General features: G+C 41.7%; 1 protein-coding gene across 3 annotated transcripts in view; it reads right to left on the minus strand.

The window, feature by feature from the left end:
• Window positions 1–23,807, minus strand: part of peak1 (pseudopodium-enriched atypical kinase 1) — a 288,619-nt gene that overhangs the window by 240,213 nt on the left and 24,599 nt on the right. The window contains exon 3 of one of the 3 annotated variants that reach the window (XM_029758530.1): window positions 13,640–13,722. The exons of the other annotated variants lie outside the window; for them this stretch is intronic. The gene's annotated coding sequence lies outside the window, so the exon portion shown is untranslated. The remainder of the gene's footprint in view (window positions 1–13,639; window positions 13,723–23,807) is intronic. 3 annotated transcript variants of the gene reach the window in all.

Below are 23,807 nucleotides of genomic sequence, written 5' to 3' on the forward strand. Positions count from 1 at the left end.
AAAAACACCAAGGGGGGTGAATACTTTTGCAAGGCACTGTGACATAATAACAAATCCCCATAAAAATTATGTGGACACCTGCTCGTCGAACATCTCATTCCAAAATTATGGCCATTTCTGTATGGACCTCGCTTTGTGCAAGGGGGCATTGTCATGCTGAAACAGGAAAGTGCGTTGGCCTTCCAAGTTGGAAGCACAGAATAGTCTAGAATGTCTATTCTTTATCCTCCACCATACTTTACAGTTGGCACTATGCATTTGGGCAGGTAGAGTTCTCCTGGTATGCACTAAAACCACATTTGTACGTTGGACTGCTACCCAAGAGTGGTAAAGCAGCCTTTACTGGTTCTAACAGCAGACCTATCAGCATGCTGCCAGCTCTTAGCAAACTGTTGGAAAAAAATTGTGTTTGACCAAATACAATGCTATTTCTCTGTAAACAAATTAACAACAGACTTTCAGCATGCTTACAGAGAACGACACTGAATATTTACTGCACTGATACAAACTACTGATGGTTGATTGAAAGCTTCTCTAAAGTCAACCACGTAAAGTGTGGTGTACCGCAGGGAATCTCTCTAAGCCCTCTACTGTGTGTCCATGTACTTGGATGATTCACAACCTACAATGCGTTACACGGGCTTGCTCCTAACCATCTTTCTGATTTGGTCCTGCTGTACATACCTACACGTACGCTACGGTCACAAGACGTAGGCCTTCTAACTGTCCCTAGAATTTCTATGCAAACAGCTAGAGGCAGGGCTTTCGCCTACAGAGCTACATTTTTATGGAATGGTCTGCCTACCCATGTGAGAGACGCAGACTCGGTCTCAACCTTTAAGTCTTTATTGAAGACTCATCTCTTCAGTAGGTCCTATGATTAAGTGTAGTCTGGCCCAGGAGTGTGAAGGTGAACTGAAAGCAATGAACCGCCCTTGCTGTCTCTGCCTGGCCGGTTCCCCTCTCTCCACTGGGATTCTCTGCCTCTAACCCTATTACAGGGGCTGAGTCACTGGCTTACTGATGCTCTTCCATGCCGTCCCTAGGAGGAGTGCGTCACTTGAGTGGGTTGAGACACTGACGTGATCTTCCTGTCTGGGTTGGCCGGTTGGGTTGTGCCATGGCAGAGATCTTTGTGGGCTATACTCGGCCTTGTCTCAGGATGGTAAGTTGGTGGATGAAGTTATCCCTCTAGTGGTGTGGGGGCTGTGCTTTGGCAAAGTGGGTGGGGTTATATCCTGCCTGTTTGGCCCTGTCCGGGGGTATCGTCGGATGGGACCACAGTGTCTCCCGACCCCTCCTGTCTCAGCCTCCAGTATTTATGCTGCAGTAGTTTGTGTCGGGGGGCTTGGGTCAGTCTGTTATATCTGGAGTATTTATCCTGTGTCCTGTGTGAATTGAAGTATTCTCTCTCTCTCTCTCTGTCTCTCGGTCTGTCTGAGGACCTGAGCCCTAGGACCATGCCTCAGGACTACTTGGCCTGATGACTCCTTGCTGTCCCCAGTCCACCTGGCCGTACTGCTGCTCCAGTTTCAACTGTTCTGCCTGTGGCTATGGAACCCTGACCTGTTCACCGGACGTGCTACCTGTCCCGACCTGCTGTTTTCAACTCGCTAGAGACAGCAGGAGCGGTAGAGGTACTCTGCATGATCGGCTTTGAAAAGCCAACTGACATTTACTCCTGAGGTGCTGACATGTTGCACCCTCGACATCCACTGTGATTATTATTATTATTTGACCCTGCTGGTCATCTATGAACATTTGAACATCTTGGCCATGTTCTGTTATAATCCCACCCGGCACAGCCAGAAGAGGACTGGCCACCCCTCATAGCCTGGTTCCTCTCTAGGTTTCTTCCTAGATTCTGGCCTTTCTAGGGAGTTTTTCCTAGCCACCGTGCTTCTACACCTGCATTGCTTGCTGTTTGGGGTTTTAGGATGGGTTTCTGTACAGCACTTTGAGATATCAGCTGATGTAAGAAGGGCTTTATAAATACATTTGATTTGATGATTCAACCATGTACACATCAGCAACCACAGCTAATGATGTGACTGAAACCCTTAGCTAAGATATGCAGTCGGTATTTGGAACGGGTGGTCAGTAATAAACTGGTCCTTATCATCTCTAAAACTAAGAGCATTGTATTTGGTACAAATCATTCCCTAAATTCTATAATCTAGTAATGAATAGTGTGGCTGTTGAACAAGTTGAGGAGACTAAATTACTTGATGTTACCTTTGATTGTAAACTGTCATGGTCAAAACATAGATTCAATTGTTGTAAAGATGGGGAGAGGTCTGTCCGTAATAGAGATGCTCTGCTTTTTTGACACCACACTCCAAAGAAAGTACTGCAGGCTCTAGTTTTCTCATCTTGATTATTGTCCAGTTTTATGGTCAAGTGCTACAAATTAAGACCTAGTTAAGCTGCAGCTGACCCAGAACAAACTTGCATGACTTTTTCTTCATTGTAATCGGAGGGCTTTTATTAGTACAATGCATGCCATGTCTCTCTTGGCAAAGAGTTGAGGAAAGACTGACTGCGACACTTCTTGTTTTTATAAGAAACATTCATGTGTTGGAAATTCCAAATTGTTTGCATAGTCAACTTACAAACAGCACTGACACACAAACACTTATGCCACCAGGGGTCTTTTCACAGTCCCCAGGTCTAGAACAAATTCAAGGAAACATACAGTATTATACTGAGCCAGTAGTGTATGGAACTACCATCTTTTCAGCGCAAGTGAACAGCAAACTTGTTTTTTTTTGTTTTTTTTATAATAGAGCATCACCTCACAGCACAATGCCACTCCCTCATGTGACCTACTTGTGTGTTTGTACTGACATGTAAGGGTAACTGATAGTTGCACACACATACATATAAAAACATTAGCATGTAGTGTATGTAAATTGTAAAGTCTTGTCTGTAATGACTTTTTAGTTATGTCGGACCCCAGTAAGACTCGCTGTCACCATTGGCGTCGGGAATTGGGGATCCTAATAAATCAAAACAAATCTATCTCTGAATACCATCCAGTTTTGATTTCTATTTGCCATATATTTTTCAACTGTGCTGTGATGTTTCCCAAAAAGAGTTCTGAACCTTTCTATTGTCATAGTTTCTACAGATTGTAAATTAAAGTTCAACATTTTTTCCTAAGAGTATTATTATATTATTGATCAATTGACTATGACTTTTCAGATCACCCAGCAGTAAATGTTGCAATTCTTCAGCCATTCCTGAACCTGCGACCAAAAACAAGCTACATATGGACAGTACAAAAACAAATGATCCTGAGTCTTCGCAGCAAAATCTGCAGAGCTGGGATGGTTGTATCCCCCATCGATCTAAAATTCTATTGTTGCAAGACTTTTGTATAATTTAAAATTAAAAACGAAGTTTTAAATGAGGCATCATTTTGAGTATCAGTTCATAAACCACATGCCATGGAATCGGTACATCACAAATCTCAACTATTTTGCAATTATGGGGTATGGAATGTTGTCCCACTCCTCTTCAATGGCTGTGCAAAGTTGGTGGATATTGGTGGGAACTGGAACACGCTGTCGTACACAGCATCCCAAACATGCTCAAAAGGGAACATGTCTGGTGAGTATATAGGCCATCGAAGAACTGGGACATTTTCAGCTTCCAAGAATTGTGTACAGATCCTTGTGAAATGGGGCCGTGCATTATCATGCTGAAACATGAGGTGATGGTGGCAGATGAATGGCACAACAATGGACCTCAGCATCTCGTCACGGTATCTCTGTACATTCAAATTGCCGTCGATAAAATGCAATTGTGTTCGTTGTCCATAGCTTATGCCTCCCCATACTATAACCCTACCACCACCATAGGCGACTCTGTTCACAATGTTGACATCTGCAAACCCCTCACCCATACACGTCGTCTGCGGTTGAGGCCAGCTGGACATAGTGTCAAATTCTCTAAAATTACGTTAGAGGTGGCGTATGGTAATTATTTTGCCACAGCTCTGGTGGACATTCCTAAAATCAGCATGCCAATTGCACATTCCCTCAAAACTTGATGTCTGTGGCATTGTAGAGTGAAAAAAACTGCACATTATAGAGAGTGGCCTTTTATTGTCAACCTGCACAAGTTGCACCTGTGTAATGAACATGCTGTTTAATCAGCGTCTTGATATGGCACACCTGTCTGGTGAATGGATTATCTTGGCAAAGGAAAAATGCTCAATAACAGGGATGTAAAAAAATGTGTGGACAAAATTTGAGAGAAATAAGCTTTTTGTGTGCATATGGAACATTTCTGGAATATTTTATTACAGCTTATGAAACATGGGACCAACACTTTACATGTTGCGTTCATATTTAGGCCCAGAACGGATTATCTCCACGTGTGGTTCCCACCGTGAAGCATGGAGGAGCAGGTCTGATGGTGTGGAGGTGCTTTGCTGGTGACACTGTCTGTGATTTATTTAGAATTCAAGGCACACTTAACCAGCATGGCTACCACAGCATTCTGCAGCAATACCCCATCCCATCTGGTTTGTGCTTAGTGGGACTATCAGTTGTTTTTTAACAGGACAATGACCCAACACATCTCCAGGCTGTGCAAGGGCTATTTGACCAAGAAGGAGAGTGATGGAGTGCTGCATCAGATGACCTGGCCTCCACAATCACCCGACCTCAACCCAATTAAGACGGTTTGGGATGAGTTGGACCGCAAAGTGAAGGAAAAGCAGCAAACAAGTGCTCAGCATATGTAGGAACTCCTTCAAGACTGTTGGAAAAGTATTCCAGGTTAAGCTGGTTGAGAGAATGCCAAGAGTGTGCAAAGCTGTCAAGGCAAAGGGTACTTTGAAAAATCGCAAATATGTTTTGATTTGTTTAACACTTCTTTGGTTACTACATGATTACATATGGTTTGTTTCATCATTTTGATGCCTTCATGATTATTCTACAATGTAGAAAATATTTTAAATAAAGAAAACCCTTGAATGAGAAGGTGTGTCCACATTTTTTGAATGGTACTGTACACACACTCATAATCTGGTTGTAATCCAGATTTTCAAAAAATTATCTAGATCGTCTATGATGCTGTGGAGGGATCCAAATTGTGGTTTTAAAAGAAAACATGAATCAGCATACAATGACAGCTTTGCTTTTAAGCCCTATATTTCTAGCCCCTTGATATTATTGTTGGATCAGATTTGAATAATAAACATTTCGATGGCCATAATAAAAAGATATGCCGATAGTGTACAACCTTGTTATACTCCTCGACAGTTTAATACTTTGACAAGTAGCCATTATTTACTATTTTACACCTAGGGTTACTATACATAACTTTAACCCATTGTATAAGAAATTCTCCAAAATTGAAAAATTCCAGGCATTTATATACAGTTGAAGTCGGAAGTTCACATACACTTAGATTGGAGAAATTAAAACTCGTTTTTCAACCACTCAACAAATTTCTTGTTAAACTATAGCTTTGGCAAGTCGGTTAATCTACTTTGTGCATGACACAAGTAATTTTTTCAACAATTGTTTACACTATATCACAATTCCAGTGGGTCAGAGGTTTACATACACTAAGTGACTGTGCCTTTAATCAGCTTGGAAAATAACCAGAAAATGATATCATGGCTTCAGAAGCTTCTGATAGGCTAATTGACATAATTTGAGTCAATTGGAGGTGTACCTGTGGATGTATTTCAAGGCCTACCTTCAAACTCAGTGCCTCTTTGCTTGACATCATGGGAAAATCAAAAGAAATCAGCCAAGACCAGAAAAAAAAATGGTAGACCTCCCCAAGTCTGGTTCATCCTTGGGAGCAATTTCCAAATGCCTGAAGGTACCACGTTCATCTGTACAAACAATAGTATGCAAGTATAACCACCACGGGACTACGCAACCGTCATACCGTTCAGGATGGAGATGCGTTCTGTCTCCTAGAGATGAACGTACTTTGGTGCGAATAGTGCAAACAGGACCAGGTGAAGATGCTGGAGGAAACGGGTACAAAAGTATCTATATCCACAGTAAAACGAGTCCTATATCGACATAACCTGAAAGGCCGCTCAGCAAGGAAGAAGCCACTGCTGCAAAACCACCATAAAAAAGCCAGACTACGGTTTGCAACTGCACGTGGGGACAAAGATCGTACTTTTTGGAGAAATGTCCTCTGGTCTGATAAAACAAAAACATAACTGTTTGGCCATAATGACCATCGTTATGTTTGGAGGGAAAAGGGGGAGGATTGCAAGCTGAAGAACACCATCCCAACCGTGAAGCACGGGGGTGTCACGTCCTGACCAGTATAAGGGGTTATTGGTTATTGTAGTATGGTCAGGACTTGGCAGGGGGTATTTGTTTTATGTGGTTCGGGGTTTAATGGGATATGTATTTATGTAAGAGGGGTGTTTGATTTATGTGTTCCGGGGATTTTGGGTAATGTTCTTGTTTTGTATTTCTATGGTTTTCTATGTTGTGTATTTCGTTGTTGGCCTGGTATGGCTCTCAATCAGGAACAGCTGTACATCGTTGTTGCTGATTGAGAGTCATACTTAGGTAGCCCTGTTTCACCTGTCCCTTTGTGGGAAGTTGTTGTTTGCATAGCTGTGTGTAGCCTGCAATCCTGTTCGTTCAATCAATTATTTTCTTGTTTTGTTTTGTGTTCAATAAAAGTCACTATGAGCACTCAACCCGCTGCGCCTTGGTCCACTACATACGACGACCGTTACAGGGGGTGGCAGCATCATGTTGTGGGGGTGCTTTGCTGCAGGAGGGACTGGTGCACTTCACAAAATAGATGGCATCATGAGGAAATAAAATTATGTGGATATATTGAAGCAACATCTCAAGACATCAGTCAGGAAGTTAAAGCTTGGTCGCAAATGGGTCTTCCAAATGGACAATGACCCCAAGCATACTTCCGAAGTTGTGGCTAAATGGCTTAAGGACAACAAAGTCAAGATATTGGAGTGGCCATCACAAAGCTCTGACCTCAATCCTATAAAGAATTTGTGGGCAGAACAGAAAAAGCGTGTGTGAGCAAGGAGGCCTACAAACCTGACTCAGTTACACCAGCTCTTTCAGGAGGAATGGGCCAAAATTCACCCAACTTATTGTGGGAAGCTTGTGGAAGGTTACCCAAAACGTTTGACCCAAATTAAACAATTTAAAGGCTATGCTACCAAATACTAATTGAGTGTATGTAAACTTCTGACCCACTGGGAATGCGATGAAAGAAAAAAAAGCTGAAATAAATCAAGTGGTGGTGATTCTAACTGACCTAAGACAGGGAATTTTTACTAGGATTAAATGTCAGGAATTGTGAAAAACTGAGTTTAAATGTATTTGGCTTAGGTGTATGTAAACTTCCGACTTCAACTGTATAAATTCCAGTCGTACTTTCTCAAAAGCCTTTTCAAAGTCAGCTATGAATAACAGGCCTGGTTTCCCAGATTTTTCATAGTGTTATATTATTATTATATTGTTTCATGTAACAGTCTTATATTACCTCCAGTGCATTGAGAATTGCATAGAGCTCAGAGTCAGAGCTCAGAGTCAGGATTGTGTCGAGGCACAGATCCGGGGAAAGGTGCCAAAAAATATCTGCAGCGTTCAAGGTCCCCAAGAACACAGTGGCCTCCATCATTCATAAATGGCAGAAGTTATGAACCACCAAGACTCTTCCTAGAGCTGGCCGCTGGGCCAAACTGACCAATCGGGGGAGAAGGTCCTTGGTCATGGAGGTGACCAAGAACCCGATGGTAACTCTGACAGAGCTCCAGAGTTCCTCTGTGGAGATGGGAGAACCTTCAAGAAGGACAATCTCTGCAGCACTCCACCGATCAGGCCTTTATGGTAGAGTGGCCAGACGGAAGCCACTCCTCAGTAAAAGGCACATGACAAACCGCTTGGAGTTTGCCAAAAGTCACCTAAAGAACTCTGACCATGAAAAAACAGATTCTCTGGTCTGATGAACCCAAGATTGAACTCTTTGGCCTGAATGCCAAGCGTCACGTCTGAAGAAAACCTGGCACCATCTCTACGGTGAAGCATGGTGGTGGCAGCGTCATGCTGTGAGGATGTTTTTCAGTGGCAGGTGACTAGTTAGGATCGAGGGAAAGATGAACTGAGCAAAGTACAGAGGGATCCTTGATGAAAACCTGCTATGGGGAGAAGGTTCACCTTCGAACAAGACAATGCAGGAGTGGCTTCGGGACAAGTCTCTGAATGTCCTTGAGTGGCCCAGCCAGAGTTTGAACACCTCTGGAGAGACTTGACAATAGCTGTACAGCGACGCTCCCCAACCAACCTGACAGAGCGTGAGAAGATCTGCAGAGAAGAACAGGATGAATATTATGCGTCACAACACTGAAGTATAAGGGGCCACAATTATTATTTATTTTTTATTGACTGGATCTTTATATTTACCAACCGGGTCCTCTTTCAGTAATATTGAAATCAGACCTTGTTAAATGTCTGAATCTACCACTTTTATAGCAGTGGTTAAACCATGCTAATAATGGTCCTCTGAGTGCATGAAATAAGGTTTGGTATACAGTACCTCAACTGGTATGCCATCCAGTCCTAGAGTTAACCCGGACTTAAAGGCTTTATTTGCCTCAATAAGTTCCTCCTCTGTAATTTGGCATGAGTCTTTCTGTACAGCTGTTCATTTCACATTATTAATAGAAATAAAATCTTTAGAATTAACTATGTCAACAATCCTTGCGCCAAAGTACTATTCTATGGATTACATTTCGTGAACCCCCCCCCCCCAAAACAAAATCAAGGTATTTTTTTAGTCTGAGTTTCGTGAGGAATCACTCAAATAAACATCAGGGCATTCATGCTAATGTTCCTCTTGCCATCCTCTGCTTCTGTTTTTAACCGTGACCACTTCCTTCCTCTGTGTCTAATTGACGAGTCACTATTTCTGTGTGGGCCAAGGGGTAAATGGGTCCATGTGAACACAGTCTTTAAACCCGTGGTCTAGAGCAGATGTTTACCAATATGCTAGGATAATGCTATTGATAACAGTCTTAACCATAATACAGTAGATACAAATCAAATGGATAAATGTAAGCCTATAGGAATAAGAAAATTGACAAATGTCTTTCAATTTATCATATTGATTGAATATTAACAGGAATTAAAGGGTAAATTGGTGGATGCAAAGTGTTCATTTGACAAAAATGCTAACCTTTCTTGAAAGCTGCCTCCTAGTGAGGTAATGGGGGAGAACTTGAAGAAGCGAGTTGAGGTAGAACCGCCTGGACAAGGAAGGGGCTGATGTAACCAGGCTTTGATCTCGTGCTCCAGTGGAAAGCTAGTGATCCCTTTGGGAGGGAACATAACTAGAACCATAGCCTATATGCATGCTATTAACCTCAAAGCCACATCAAACATACAGTATCAACCCATCCTGAAAAAGTGAGGGTTCTGAGGACACGACCACTTTTGTATCACATCATCTACATCTAGCCTATACAGATATCAGGTTTAGAGAAGTTGGCTAAGCACATAGCAATCTTGACCAGGTTAGTTCTCACACAACAGCACCACTTATGTTGCCAGTAATCCCTGTCTGAACTGAATACAAAGTAGAAAAGCAGTGGAGGTCTTCTCACTTTGTGACAAGAGTCCAGGCTATTCATTAAGCATGCAAGTGGTGGCTCAGTCCACACTCCTCCCAAAGCTTGCGCCAGGCCCACCCACTCCCCTCCAGCTCCCTCTAGCCCCAGAGAGAGAAGGCTTGTTCATGGGCTGAGCAGAACAGGAAGGGGCAGACTGTTTGCAGTGGTTTGTGGAGCATGTCTTTGGAATAAGCCCAGTTCCCAAGGCAGCAGCAACCAAGAGTTCACCGTGACCTTTCCAAGAGCCTGAAGGAAACTTGGCGGCTTTCAGACGACCAACATTCCCAAAGTTCAACAATCAGTAGGCCTAGTTGCTGTACATGCACAGTCAGTACAAAGTTTGTTTCATCTCCAGTGTGACAGAGAGAAGGGCATATTCCCATAATGAATGAGCCTTATTGAGGGAGATTATTCTCCTAATCATCAGTTCACTTCATTCTCCGACTGGGCTCTTGTTCAAAACTGGGCTGTTATCACCGCAGTTCGCAGAAGAGAAAATGTTCTGAACAGGCTGAACCGTTAGTATGAAGGCTTAGTCACAAAATTACCCTCCAGCAACGCCTCAGGCAAGGCAAGGCCGCCCAGAAACAAGCAAGGCAAGGCCAACCCGCAAGCCAATCACAATAGTCCTCCTTGTTCTGTTACCATAACAGCGGGCACACAATGTCTCAGTGGAGATCAGAGTCAGTTGGAAGATAGAATGGCCTGGTTAGGCATTGAGAGGGATTCATATTTGCAATCGCTTGGCACTCAGCAACAGAAGTCAAAGGATGGGATAGACAGCCAGCCCCTATTAGTCATGATGTCATTACTTTTACTGTTGGGGCTAGTGCGGAAGAAGAGGGTGAGCTGATCCAAGAGCTTGCATCACATACTATATTTAAACCTGATTCTGCAAGCAGAGGGAAGCGGAGTGATGAATGGTCCAACCCATCCCTGACCCGAGCAATGCTTCTTTGTCAGTACGACTGAATGACAAGCAGAAATCTCAAGGATTCCTACTTCCCACCCTCTTCTACCACCCCTTTTTCTACCTCTTTCTAGTTTCTCCTGCTGACATTCTCTTATTCTACTCTTCTTCTTGCTCCATCTCTTTCTAATATATGGTGGGGTCTACAGTATTCTATATAGGCATGTCTCAGGGTGGAGCTTGCTGGTCAAACAGACTATAGCCTACCTTTAGTCTAAATCAATGTTTATCAAAACAGTTCAATAGGCTAGATTTGAATGTTGCACAGTATACAGAATACAGAATATTAGGTTAGACAAAGTGAATTATTCACTGCTCTGTCTGAGAAAAATAATAAAAACATTTCTAAAAACCTCAAAATGTTCTCCATCTAACTATAGAGATGTCATTATGAAAATACTAAGCTGTAGACCACAAATCAATTATTTTAGATAGGCCTACAACCGAAAATGCAAGTCCAAAACATTTAGCAATAAAGCTGCATTTTTCTCTGTTTTGGATTCATTTGGGTCGGATACAGACCCAACCCGATTTTAATCCAAATCTCTCTCTACTCGGACATGTTTCAGCTCAGATTATTATATTATTTTTATGACCGGATCCTGTCGGGTCTGGAGTTTAATTTTGTGCATCCAATTCTGTTTGGATCTCAATTTTGGGATACGAGAGGACCTCTAGTTGGCAGTAATTAGAGCCGGGCACAAAGAGCACTGCTGGTTTAGCCAGCAAGTTAGAGTGACCATTAAAACGGTCTCCACTTATACAAGGGTTGATTTTTATAACAGAGTGATGTTAACTCAATAGGGTGGCCTTGGGATCAGACCGCCCGCTCCCTTGGGCAGGCAATTAACTGGTGCGAGGCCACCATGATTATCTAGCCTCAGGCTCCATTGTATTGTATGATGCAGTCAAGGGTTATATTCAGATAACTGAGCTGCCGGAGAGCAAATAAAAAGTGTGTAGCAGCACCATTGCATTGTAATCTAATTAATTTCACGAAGGCTAACCTCAGACCCAAAAGAGCAACATTGTGTTCTTCAAAGTACCATAGAATAGATGTCCCCTGCTTATAAGTGCTGTAGCTCTCTCTAGACTACAGCAAGGCCATGCAGGAATCAAAAGAATAGAAACTTAACCAGATGTCACTGAGCATGACATCTGGTTAAGGATTCACGATGTTGAGACTTAAAGACTATTGCAAGAGGGGAGTTTCAGTTTTGACCTACATTGCAATTATTATTTCCACATATTCTAGAGTTTTCCGCTCATAAAATCTAGCACGTCTGTAGCTAATTGCAGCTCATTTGTCCTAAGTTAATTAAAATGCCTTAGATCATGAGCAGAGCTGGATTTCAGAGGGAATGCCTGGCCTTGTGCATATGGGAACTAGAAAAAAAAACAAGAACCTCAGCTCGCACTTCTTCAGAAATAAGAAACTTTCTTTGACAGGGAATCTAACTAATGTTAATGACTTCACAGCCCTTCACTGTAACACTACCTTGTAAGAATGGAGGACTGAAACAACTTATGCTTGATCCGAACAATGTGTTTGGAGGAGCCATATGCATGGTGTGACGCAATTGCGAAGGCACTCAGAAGCCAAATTGAAGTCCATACCGCATCGCCGTGCACCACTCAACTTTTGTAACAATGTGGAGGGCTCCATATCGCTCCGCATTGACATGATTGGATGATGGTAGGTGAGGGCGGGAGGTCCTGTATAAACACAAACTCACTTCCGTTTTTGGTCTGCACGGGTGAAGTGCAAACACAGGCCAAACTTCATACTGGAAGCATTGTGTTTAGACAAGTGCTTTTCGTCACTCAGAATATCCTAAATAGAACGTGTAAACAGACACTATACACACTCCCGTGTGTTGACATTTAGCCCCTCCCAGCAAAGGCATTGCGCGACCCACCCTCTGTTCCCAATTCCCACCCACTATCAGCTGCTTATTTTCCCAGGCGAGACACTTTGCCCATTCTCCTCTGAAGTGGAGTGAGTCCTTGTCACATGTCAGTTTGGTAAGCTAGCGCAGGTATGGCCCGGTGACGCTCTCCCGCAGGGGGGAAGAAACGCTGGCACTAAGCCAACCACTACAGCAGGCAACATGCCCCTTACAATACCACAGTTTGTCAGACACACACACACGCTTTGACTTGAACTACACACGTGTGTGGCGGCCTAGGGAAACCCTTCACATTGTAACATTTAGACTTTTTAATTTTTTTGTGTAGTTCTGAAAGCGACAAATGGTCCCAAATCCAGATAATTTTTAAATCACTGAGATACCTTTAGCAGAGCCTGAGTTATGAGATTTTAACATTTAATTCATTTAAAATTGAGAAAACAACATTCAAAAGATCAACATTCAAAGTTTTGTTCGGTTTTAATCTAATTCCATTGAGAGGCATGAGAGAAAAACACCAACACTCAGCTCCATTTATTATTTTTAAAACTGCTGGTATTGTTTGCATTAAATAATCATTACTATAATTAATTAATTATTATACTGTACAATAATAGACATATTTGAATTGGAGAAATATAGCGTACATTTAAGTGTGATTATGAACTGTCAACAACAAATATTAAAAATTAAAACAAAGAAAGATCAGTTTGATTTCACTATATACATAACTGGATGGCCTGAAAGATGGCAAAAATAATGAACAATTATTTAAATTCAGCTTGCAGGAACGGTTACTGGAATGAGTTGCCGTCATCTCCACGGCCAAGAAGAACTGCTGAGGAAGATGAAATGAGTTTGTCGTACAGGCAAAGTAAAAAAAAACAATACAAATACTCACAACATTACAAGACAATCATACAAAACATAAATAACTGTAGAGGCATATAAAGTGACTGGCTAGTGTTGTGCGTTGACTGAGGCCTGATCTATGTTTGAAGCCTGGATGGCAGTGGGCAATAAGGATTTAATTCATATTGATATGAATGATTTTCACTCTCTCTCTGACAAACAAACACAAGGAGATCTCTAACAAACTAACTACTAGGTCATCATTCTTACCTTAGCTGAGTGCTCCATGGTGACGACCACCTGAGAGCCAGCACTGGCCACCAGATCTATGAGCCCATTCCCTTCATCTTACCCTGAGGGAAAAAACACACTTCAGTGCTTTATCAGTCTTATTTATTTGGGTCCACAATAAAGTAAATTGTCATGGAGACCCAAATGTTTTAAACACACACACACACAAAGTGGCTCTCTCCCTCTTCAAATATTTATGTCTCATCTCTAGCTCACCCTCCCTCTCGCTCTGAATGAATTAACATTAACTTGTTAGCTAGTTCATTTGTTTTGTGGGATACTGAGATGAAACATACTCTGCTGGTGAAATAGTCAGTGAAACATTTAGGCTAACATTAGCTATAGCAACTCATCTTCAAACGTGTCTTCAATAGTACGGTCACTCCAACAACACTGGCTATAGCTTACCTTGAACAAATACAGAGTAGATGCAGGTAGTGAAGGCCTGATAGTTAAGTCTACAAATGCATTGTGTACTTAACTAGCTTTTAACATACCTTCCTTGCTCCTCAGTCAAGATGCTCGCTCATCTCTCCATCCAAGTTGAGGTGACCGATGACCGTTGGGACCAGTCGTAAAATGTGTTTACCAGTAATTCAGAGCGTTCTGGCAGCTTTGCTCAAAATAATGACAACTAGCTAGCTAAATCAAACATCGTTATTTATCTGAGAAGTCAGCTTCAACGATGATCGATGACTAACTATAAAACGGGAAGACTGCGTACTTGAAGTTACTAGGATGACATGAGCCAAATCCCAAGTCACACACCCCTTCTCGCCTGTGCACTTGTTCATATCCCCTCAAAGATTAAAAGCTGTGGATTGGTGTAACTGTATTGATAGACAATTCATCTACACCTACCCAGCAAGTTTAGGATAGGATATCGATTGATTTGCTACCTAAAATCTAAATAATTCTGAACTGCTGGAATTACTCATTTTGGCCAGCTAATAGGCCTACCCACTGATCAAGCAACGTCGTAAAAAAAAAAAATTGTGCCTGCGTACGACTACTTGTAGACAAACTGAAAATCCGACCCACTTAACTACATTGCTGAGTGTAAATGACAACTTTATACTACTGCATTAGCTAGCTAATTATTCTGTGTAGGTTTCATCAATCTGTAGCATGTTATCTTGAATGGGCTAAATCAGCTGTGACACTCTCAGGTCAGGGAAGTTTGAGCTAGCGTTTTCACATTGGGAATGCTAGCTAATGTAAAAAAATATATATATATTTTCCTGAAGTAATCATACAATATTTGTACACCACAATAAAGTAAAATAGTTAAGTATCCAAAACAAACAAAATCACAAACTGATTTTAGCATTTGGGCTAACGAGTTTCTGGTTGGTGTAGGGGGGTATCAAAGAACAACTGCCCACAGGCCAACCACACCTTGTTTGGCCAAATAAGGGAACCTTGGTTTAGGTTTCTGATTTGGACCGCAAATCTTGAAAGAGTGCCAAGGTCACAAGGTACCTTTATAAATGAAACAAAACCAACCCTTACTCCTGTTGAGGCAGGTGGACCCATTCAAATCAGTCGTTTCTTCTTCTCCACGCACACACAAATACAGCCAGAGAGTGGGAATTTAAGGCACATAAAAGTAAATGGAGCAGAACCATTCCACCAGCAGTGAGTAGAAAGATGAGGCAAATGACAGAATAAGCCATTACCTTATTAGTGTATACATGCGTGCATGCGTTTGTACAGGCCAGCATTATTGAGTGACAGAGGAAACTGTCCGAACTCAGACTCAATTAGGTGCAATGAAGCCAGGGAAACATAGGCCTACAGTAGTACTCTAAGGGGGCTTTCACACCAAGGATGTTTGGAGCGTTTACAACCTAAATTCAGTTCGTTTGGACAGGTCTGAAAACTCAATCCGCACTCCAAACAACTCACTGTGGTTCGCTTAAAAAGGGTTGTCTCGGTACCATGGTGTGGTTAGCTACAGGTGAGAATGCAGTCCGGACTAAACACAAGAAAATAACCACAAGTGTGCAGTATCATTGGTTGTTACTGGGAGAAATTGATTCATTCTTAGTCTAAGCTGACATATGGAGTTGTTTTAAGAAGGTCATACCATGAATCATTTAGCTATTGGATTTGGAATTTTAGGACCCCTTTAGGTAGCAAACCTTTTTTCAATATTTTATAAAATAGGAAGGAAGGATATCACTCCATTTTGCAATGCCATGCCATACCCTGTGGAGGGCGCTTAATTGGAGCCAATTTCCTCCTACAACAGGAGAATGACCCAAAGCACAGCTCCAAACTATGCAAGAACTATTTAGGGAAGAAGCAGTCAGCTGGTATTCTGTCTGTAATGGAGTGGCCAGTACAGTCACCGGATCTCAACCCTATTGAGCTGTAGTGGGAGCAGCTTGACCGTATAGTACGTAAGAAGAGCCCGTCAAGCCAATCCAACTTGTGGGAGGTGCTTCAGGAAGCATGGGGTGAAATCTCTTCAGATTACCTCAACAAATTGACAACTGGAATGCCAAAGGTGGGCAAGGCTGTAATTGCTGCAAATGGAGGATTCTTTGATGAAAACAAAGTTTGAAGGACACAATTATTTCAAATAAAAATCATTATTTATAACCCTGTCAACGTCTTGATTATATATCCTATTCATTTTGCAACTCATTTCATCTATGTTTTCATGGAAAAAAAGGACATTTCTAAGTGACCCCAAACTTTTGAACGGTAGTGTAGTCGTGGCCAAAAGTTTTGAGAATGACACAAATATTAATTTCCAAAGTTTGCCGCTTCAGTGTCTTTAGATATTTTTGTCAGATGTTACTATGGAATACTGAAGTATAATTACAAGCATTTCATAAGTGTCAAAGGCTTTTATTGACAATTACATGAAGTTGATGCAATGACTGAATATTTGCAGTGTTGACCCTTCTTTTTCAAGACCTCTGCAATCCACCCTGGCATGCTGTCAATTATCTTCTGGGCCACATCCTGAATGATGGCAGCCCATTCTTGCATAATCAATGCTTGGAGTTTGTCAGAATTTGTGGGGTTTTGTTAGTCCACCCGCCTCTTGAGAATTGACCACAAGTTCTCAATGGGATTAACGTCTGGGGAGTTCCCTGGCCACTTAGTTATTACTTTTGCCTTATGGCGAGGTGCTCCATCATGGTGGAAAAGGCATTGTTTGTCACCAAACTGTTCCTGGATGGTGGGGAGAAGTTGCTCTCGGAGGATGTGTTGGTACCATTCTTTATTCATGGCTGTGTACTTAGGCAAAATTGTGAGTGAGCCCACTCCCTTGGCTGAGAAGCAACCCCACACATGAATGGTCTCAGGATGCTTTACTGTTGGCATGACACAGGACTGATGGTAGCGCTCACCTTGTCTTCTCCGGGCAAGCTTTTTTCCGGATGCCCCAAACAATCGGAAAGGGGATTCATCAGGGAAAATGACTTTACCCCAGTCCTCAGCAGTCCAATCCCTGTACCTTTTGCAGAATATCGGTATGTCCCTGATGTTTTTCCTGGAGAGAAGTGGCTTCTTTGCTGTTCTTCTTGACACCAGGCCATCCTCCAAAAGTCTTTGCCTCACTGTGCATGCAGACGCACTCACATCTGCCTGCTGCCATTCCTGAGCAAGCTCTGTGCTGGTGGTGCCCCGATCCCGCAGCTGAATCAACTTTAGGAGACGGTCCTGGCGCTTGCTGGACTTTCTTGGGCGCCCTGAAGCCTTCTTTACAACAATTGAACCGCTCTCCTTTAAGTTCTTGATGATCCAATAAATGGTTGATTTTGGTGCAATCTTTCTGGCAGCAATATCCTTGCCTGTGAAGCCCTTTTTGGCAAAGCAATGATGACGGCACGTGTTTCCTTGCAGGTAACCATGGTTGACAGAGGAAGAACAATGATTCCAAGCACCACCCTCTTTTTGAAGCTTCCAGTCTGTTATTCGAACTCAATCAGCATGACAGAGTGATCTCCAGCCTTGTCCTCGTCAACACTCACACCTGTGTTAACGAGAGAATCACTGACATGATGTCAGCTGGTCCTTTGTGGCAGGGCTGAAATGCAGTGGAAATGTTTATTTTGGGATTCAGTTCATTTGCACGGCAAAGAGGGACTTTGCAATTAATTGCAATTCATCTGATATTCTTCATACCATTCTGGAGTATATGCAAATTGCCATTATACAAATTGAGGCAGCAGACTGTGAAAATTAATATTTGCGTCATTCTAAAAACTTTTGGCCACGACGGTATGTTGATTAGATTAACACTTTTTTGGTTTCTACATGATTCCATGTGTGTTTTCATAGTTTTGATGTCTTCAAAATTAATGAAAAAAATAATCTAATTCTGTTTCAAACTATAGCAAACAAACTTGTGTGAAAACACCCTAAAATCACATCAAATTCCATATTGATTTCCAATGGCCATAAAATAATGACTTTAATAATGTGCCAAATTAAATACATAGCCCACATATGCAAAGTTGTCATATTTTTGCAGTAGGGAGGATACTACTTCATAGATTGAAAAGGTCCCATGGGTCACCTATGAGTCAGCAATGAGATAGCAGTGTTTAGGCTTATCTGTGTTAACAAGAAATAAACACTAATAGAACATAAAGAGGCTTGTCAGCAGCATTTGATCACCCTGTGGCAGACAAGGGGAATTGTTGGGAAAACTCTGTCAAGTCCTGGTTGCTTTAGGGAATGGGTAAACCAATACATTCCCTTTATCTTTGTAAGTGTTTCCCAGTGTGTGTGTGTGGTGACTTTATGTTCAATATGTTTGTGCTCCCCTGGCTTCGCTTGGACCAGAGACTGCTCCCGTCACTCACCACCAACCCAGTTCAGACTGCTCTCACCTCGTCCTCCCTCAGCGGCCCAATCCCTGTCTCCTGGCCATGTGCCATTAGCTAGGCAGGACCCCTCAGGCCCTTGTTTTCTTTCCATTTAGACCTTCACGTGATTCAGGGTGTCAAGTAATGACAGCTGACAAGCACTTGTCTGTAACTTACAGTGGCGCAGCATGCGCTAATATAGTTAATGGGATCATGTGTCCATTTGGTGTCTAAAGGGGGTCTATTTGAGACGGAGGTTAATTTCAGAGTCTCAGCTGGGTCACTTGAAATTTACAGTGAGTCAGCTCATTTAATTTGAGCATCCTCGTAATATTTGTCGAAAGCGCAAATTGAAGCTAGTGTCAAACGAAGTCAGTGGAATACAAGCAATTTTTCAGTTGGAGAGATGTGTCAGAGAAGAGAATGGTGTGATGCACTTTTTTATCCCAATATCGCAAAGATCTTGGAATGTGTGTTGACATCCTCGGAGGACTATGAGGTTTCTTTCTGCTAAAAAGATGTGTGGCAGCTGGTACAGTTCTCTTTTCAACATCCAATTTCTTTAAAAAAACACTAATTCTTTCATTACAGGGACCTGTTCACACCTACGTACCCTGCGTCATTAAGTCTACATACAGGTAACTAACTGTTAGATGTACATCTGATGTCACCTTCTGACAGCTGAGGATACATGGTCAAGACACAAGTCGGGCTAATTACAGCTAGCAATCAGGTTACCTTGATGACAGCTTGTGTGATGACTAAGGCTGTTTTCATTAGATGGCATCTTGTCAAATGCAGTGTTGTCAAAAGCAACACTCTTTTCAAATGTTTTGAGTATATCTTTTCAACACAAGAGACAAAGGAGTCAGGCCTTTCCATCTAAAAGGACCCATGACCACAAACATGTGAAGTTTATAGGCGCATTTCAAATTGGGTGTCAAATGACAGCTACGAGTTTATATTTTTGAGAAATGAAGGCAAATATGAATTTTTAACCATTTTCCATCCCAAAAATGTGGAATAAGCAAAGGCTTTGATTTCTGGTAAAACAGATGGAAATGGGGTCTTAGACAACATCACCAAAACAAGTAATGAACATTTATATTTAGTTTTGGAGAAATTATTAGCCTTCTGTAAGTTTAAGAAACATTGCCTGGTAATTACCAAAACCCACATATGCTTAAGATATTTTCTAAAATACACAGAAAGGTAGTTTGTTTATTAATTATTAAGTGATTCCAACCCGCAATTCTGTTAACAAATTGTCTACAATAGGAAATAATCGTAGTCACAAACCACAGTTGGGTCACCTGCTACTGTCCTCTCTTCCACTGGTATTCTGTTATGTTCAGCTCATACCCATTTTTTCTTCCCTTTCTGTCATCTGGTGGTCAAAGAAAGACTGTGAAAACAGTTTGGACAACCCCTTCCTCTCTCCAGTTGTCGTCACCTCTCCCGACTCTTAATGACACCTACCACCTACCCTCGTTCCATTTACTGTAATAAGCATCCTCACCCACAAGAGCACCAACTGAAACCGGGCATCCATGAATGTTAAAAAGTAAGTCCTGGCCAGACCAAAAATTTGAACCAATCATAGATGTCTGTTTCACAAGTTTGGACAGCACGAAAAGTAGAGTAGAGTTCAGTATAGTAGAGCAGCCCCCCAGGTGCACATTATGGTTTTTGCCCTAGCACTATAAAGCTGATTCAAATCATCAAAGCTTGATGAGTTGGTTATTTGAATCAGCTGTTTAGTGCTACGGCAAAAAACAAAATGGGGGCCCAAGGAACAAGTTTGGGAAACCCTGCACTAGAGTACAGTATAATTCCCAGTGGGAATAGAACCCACAACCCTGGCATTGCAAGCGCCATGCTCTACCAACTGAGTCACATGGGACCCCAAACTTATGAAACATAGATGTCTATGATAGTTTCAGATTTGGTCTGGTCCGAACAAACGTGGTCTTGTTTGGGGGCATAGTTCCTATCAATAATAGCCTGTGTTTAGAAAAATAACTTTGTGTACTTATTCAGGTTACATCACCATGAAGAGAATGATATTCACATCCATGTTTATAGTACCCTCCAAACTCATCATTAAACTCGAGACCATGGGTCTCGACCCCGCCCTGTGCCACTGGGTCCTGGACTTTCTGACGGGCCGCCCCCAGGTGGTGAGGGTAGGAAACAACATCTCCACCCCACTGATCCACAACACTGGGGCACTACAAGGGTGTGTTCTCAGCCTTCTCCTGTACTCCCTGTTCACCCATGACTGCATGGCCATGCACGCCTCCAACTCAATCATCAAGTTTGCAGACAACACTACAGTGGTAGGCTTGACTACCAACAACGACGAGGCGGCCTACAGGGAGGAGGTGAGGGCCCTCGGAGTGTGGTGTCAGGAAAATAACCTCACATTCAACAAAACAAAATGAGATTATCGTACACCTCAGGAAACAGCAGAGAGAACACCCCCCTATCCACATTGACAGGACAGTAGTGGAGAAGGTGGAAAGTTATAAGTTCCTATCATCCAGAAGGCGAGGTCAGTACAGGTGCATCAAAGCTGGGACGGAGAGACTGAAAAACAGCTTCTATCTCAAGGCCATCAGACTGTTAAAACCTCTTACATCTAGACGTTCCGCTAGCGGAACACCACTCCAATATCCAATGAAAGGGCATGGCGCGAAATACAAACTCCTCGAAAATCCGAAAACTTCCATTTTTCAAACATATGACTATTTTACACAATTTTAAAAGACAAGACTCTCCTTTATGTAACCACACTGTCCGTTTTCAAAAAGGCTTTACAACGAAAGCAAAACATTAGATTATGTCAGCAGAGTACCCAGCCAGAAATAATCAGATACCCATTTTTCAAGCTAGCATATATGTCACAAAAACACAAACCACAGCTAAATGCAGCACTAACCTTTGATGATCATCAGATGACACTCCTAGGACATTATGTTATACAATAGATGCATGTTTTGTTCAATCAAGTACATATTTATATCAAAAACCAGCTTTTTACATTAGCATGTGACGTTCAGAACTAGCATTCCCACCGAACACTTCCGGTGAATTTACTAAATTACTCATGATAAACGTTCACAAAAAACATAAATTATTTTAAGAATTATAGATACAGAACTCCTTTATGCAATCGCGGTGTCCGATTTTAAAATAGCTTTTCGGTGAAAGCACATATTGCAATATTCTGAGTAGATAGCTCGCCATCACGGGCTAGCTAATTTGACACCCACCAAGTTTGGTACTCACCAAACTCAGATTTACTATAAGAAAAATTGGATTACCTTTGCTGTTCTTCTTCTACAACAAATGTTGGTTTGGTTCCAAATAATCCATAGTTATATCCAAATAGCGGCGTTTTGTTCGTGCGTTCAAGACACTATCGGAAGGGTAACTAAGGGTGACGCGCATCGTGACAAAAAAATGCAAAATATTCCATTACCGTACTTCGAAGCATGTCAAACGCTGTTTAAAAGCAATTTTTATGTGATTTTTCTCATAAAAAAGCGATAATATTCCGACCGGGAGACGTCCTTTACGTTCAAAGACTCAAAATCTAAAATGGACTCTTGACGTGCATGCGCACGCCCGTCTCATTGTTCTCAGATCGACCACTTACCAAATGCGCTACTGTTTTTCAGCCAGTAACTGCAGAGTCATCATTCAACGTTCTGGCGCCTTCTGAGAGCCTATGGGAGCCTTAGGAAATGTCACGTTACAGCAGAGATCCTTTGTTTTGGATAGAGATGACAAAGGCGGCCAAGAAATGGTCAGACAGGGTACTTCCTGTACAGAATCTTCTCAGGTTTTGGCCTGCCATTTGAGTTCTGTTATACTCACAAACACCATTGAAACAGTTTTAGAAACTTGAGTGTTTTCTATCCAAAGCGACTAATTATATGCATATTCTAGTTTCAGGGCCGGAGTAATAACCAGATTAAATCGGGTACATTTTTTATCTGGCCGTGAAAATACTGCCCCCTATCCATAACAAGTTAAACAGCCATCACTAACATTGGGTGGCTGCTGCCAACATACTGACTCAAATCTCTAGCCACTTTAATAATAAAAAAATTGGATGTAATAAATGTATCACTAGTCACTTTAAACAATGCCACTTTATATAACCTTTACATACGTACATTACTCATCTTATATGTATATACCGTACTCCATATACTGCATCTTGCCTATGCCGTTCGGCCATCGCTCATCCATATATTTATATGTACATATTCTTATTCATTCCTTTACACTTGTGTGTATAAGGTAGTTGTTGTGAAATTGTTAGATACTACTGCATGGTCGGAACTAGAAGCACAAGCATTTCGCTACACTCGCATTAACATCTGCTAACCATGTGTATGTGACCAATAAAATTAGATTTGTGCATTTCTGTACACATCAGGAACTTGATGTAATTATGTTACCATAATTCCGTTACTGGATGTAAATCCACTTCTACTGTAATTCAATAACCAAAATATGTATTTTTCAAACTCAAGGTGTCATGTTATAGCTGACACCCCATTCTTTCTGCAGACATCTTTGAATCTTAATTCGAAGCAGATTTTAAGAGTTTTTGGAAAAAGTCGTTGCATAAAAAAACTGAGGGAGATTTTACTATAATTCTGTAACCAAACTTTGCATCTGCACAGTTAAGTAAATGTGTTTTTGTGAAATGTTCTGTGTAAATTGGTCAGAGTTGCATAGATGTATGGTGTTTAAAATCAATGTTTTTTGTTTGGCATACATTTTAAAGTGTCAATGTGTTATTCCGTTTAATGTGTAATTTCGTTTATTAATGTGGAATTGCCCTGCCACAAAAATATATTTAACCTGAAAAGATATTAATTCACAGTTTCCCATGGGAAAGATTTGTGAACGGAGCATAAAAAGCAAGCACTATAACCAAGAGAGCGAGATGGGAAAAGAGCGAGGGAAAAGCTTACTAAAAACCTGTCATTTTCAGGAAGAAAAGAGTCATGTTGACCTAGATATCTGAACAATGGAAGGTTGTACACATTTGCAATGTCAGAATCAGTCATTAATAAGAGTAAATTGGATTGGAGCGACACCCTTTCCCACACACAAGCACACTCACCACATGGCCACTCCTTCCCGAGAGGAAACACACCCCGACTCCATGATATTGAAAATTAATTCCACTGAGCTGGAACTACAAGAGAAAAGGGGGTGCATTTCTCAAAATAACTGTGAAATTGAGCTGAAATGACTTGACAATTTCTCATCTAAAATGGAGGGTTTTCACA

This window comes from Salmo trutta, chromosome 7 (genome assembly GCF_901001165.1).
Source record: "Salmo trutta chromosome 7, fSalTru1.1, whole genome shotgun sequence".
NCBI classification, from domain to species: domain Eukaryota; kingdom Metazoa; phylum Chordata; class Actinopteri; order Salmoniformes; family Salmonidae; genus Salmo; species Salmo trutta.